The 2,469-nt window shown below is 37.2% G+C and overlaps 1 protein-coding gene across 1 annotated transcript in view; it reads right to left on the reverse strand.

The window, feature by feature from the left end:
- LOC103608800 (receptor tyrosine-protein kinase erbB-4-like) overlaps positions 1–2,469 on the reverse strand; it is a gene marked incomplete at its 3' end in the record, with an annotated part of 62,313 nt that overhangs the window by 51,770 nt on the left and 8,074 nt on the right. The gene's annotated exons all lie outside the window — the stretch shown is intronic.

Raw genomic sequence — 2,469 nt, forward strand, 5'->3', positions numbered from 1 at the left:
GAAGGAAGGAAAGAAAGACCACAGTGGTGTGTTGGACTTGCAGAGGGAGAGAACATACTTAGGGATACAAAGTGGAGTGGGGGAAAAGGGGAGGGGGAGGGAAGTTGGGGATAACTGGGTGGGGGACATGGGGTACAATTGTAGTTTGTGGTAATGGGCATGCTGCCAGTATGGATCTGGCCTTCACTTATAAGGCACGAGGAGGGACAATCAGCTGTGTACCTCATGAATATTCATAAGCAAAAAAAAGAATACACTTCTACTGCTTCTAAGCAAATTACACCATGATCAATTCAGATTCAAATTGGTTTTCTATCTATAGGATTAGTTGAACCAAAATTATTAAATAATAAGAATATTTTATTTTTTTGAAAAGTAAAACTTGAAAGAAATGTCAAAATATAACTTGAATTCATTTTCAATATATAGAATGCAATTGATCAAAAAAAGTCTAATGTGAAAAAAAAAATATGCAAACAAAGAACACCACCATAGTAATTTTTGAGAAATATTTCTGAATACATTAATATTTCAGACTGTTAATATATAAAAACTCAGCAATAGGTATGCTGATGGAGCCTGATGCAAAGTAGATACTAAACAGTATTTGTTGACTAAAAGAATATGATGTTTCTTAGAGGTTTGTTCCAAATAGAACTAAGAGAAAGAAAAATCAAATTATGTTTGAAGAAAAAAATAATCTAAAAAATAATAAAAAGAAGTGAATAGGAAATATCAGTGCAGTGGCACCCACAGTGAATCAGAAATAAAACATCAGATGATTTTTGACAGTTGCTCACTGATGGAGTTTGGATGTGTTGTCCCACCAAAACTCACGTGGAAATCTGTCTGATCCCCAATGTGGCAGTGCTGGAAGCTGTTTGGGTCATGGGGGCAGATCCCTCCATGAATGGATTAATCCTCTCTGGGGAGGGTGGTTTAATGAGTGAGTTCTTGCTCTATTCATTCCTGCGAGAGCTGGTTGTTTATAGGACCCTGGCACCTCCTCTTTCTTGCTTCCTCTCGCCATGTGATCTGCTTGTACCCGCTGGCTGCCTGCCGCTTTCCACCATGATTAGAAGCAGCCTGAGGCCCGTGCCAGATGCAGCAGTCCCAGAATCATGAGCCAAATAAACCTCTGTGCTTTATAAATTACCCAGTCTCAGGTATTGTTATAGTAACACAAAACGGACTAAAACACTCGCAGTTTTTTTTTAAGAGTGTTTCCGTATGGCTGGTGCGCTCACTGGCTGAGCACGGTGCAGGCTACACCAAGCCAAGGGTTGCGATCCCCTTACCAGTCACAAAAAAGACAAAAAACAAACAAACAAACAAACAAAAAGTGTTTCCGTAAATCTATATCCAATACACACTACCACCAGTTTAGAGACAGGTGATGACTCTTGATATTGTTCAGAAGAGATGGCCAAATTCTTGATTATTTTAATTATACATTTTCAAAGTTTCAGTCCCTCTGAAAGATTTTTTTGTTGTTCTATGACTTATAGTCAAGAAGTTACTTAAATATTTTAGTTTTTAAAAGAACTCATATAGGTTTCTCAACTGGCTTTAACAACTTTTTATGGGAATTTACTTCCCTGTGTTTCACATAGTTCACATTTCCCATGCTGCAGATTAATTGTACTTTTCATTAATATCCATAGTGGAGAAAGAAAAGAGCTGCATATGCCATTTGCATATTTGCTTGGAGATTATTACATATTAAATTGCCTTTTAGACTTTGGGTCTTCAGCCTATAACACCACTTCTTTTTCTCGGAGGTCTGATTTTCAAAGCTTAATCATCCTCGTGGTAGCCCACTGAACTCTCCAAGTTTTCACATCCTTCTTTAGATGAAGTTCCAGAACAGCTCACTGGGGCCTACTGGAAGTTTGGAGGGCTCAAGGACATTTTTTTTTCTAAGCTAATTAAGTGCTGAATAAGCATTCTAATAGAAAAATGAGAACTATTTAAATTTTAAATGAACTTTAATGGAGCAATGTTGAGCTCTTGGCTACACCCAAATATAGGTTCCCAAATTATCTACTGAGAGATGACTCAGTAACATAGATAAACTGGAAATTTGTCTAAAGAAGGATGAAGATGACACTTGGGAATAACAAACTCATAGTGACCTCATTATTGAGGGAAAGTTCAAATGATGGAAACCAAAGGGAGGTGTAAAAAATAATTAGCATTTTCTCTCTAAGGCTAACTTTAATGTACCTGTATATAAACGGCACCTCATCCATGAAGACGTTTCTGATCCCACAGCCTCTGCTTGGATTCTCATAGCTTAATTCTTCTCTCTGCCATAGTATTTACTACATTGCTTTAGATTTTAGCTTATGACTACTTGTCTTCCTACTTCTATCCACTGTCCTTCACACTGCCATAAGAGTTAAACGACTAAACATGAATAAGAATGTGTTATAGTTTTCCTCAAACACAACATTAACTTTCACACTT

This window comes from Galeopterus variegatus, unplaced genomic scaffold, assembly GCF_000696425.1.
Source record: "Galeopterus variegatus unplaced genomic scaffold, G_variegatus-3.0.2 Scaffold8864, whole genome shotgun sequence".
NCBI lineage: Eukaryota > Metazoa > Chordata > Mammalia > Dermoptera > Cynocephalidae > Galeopterus > Galeopterus variegatus.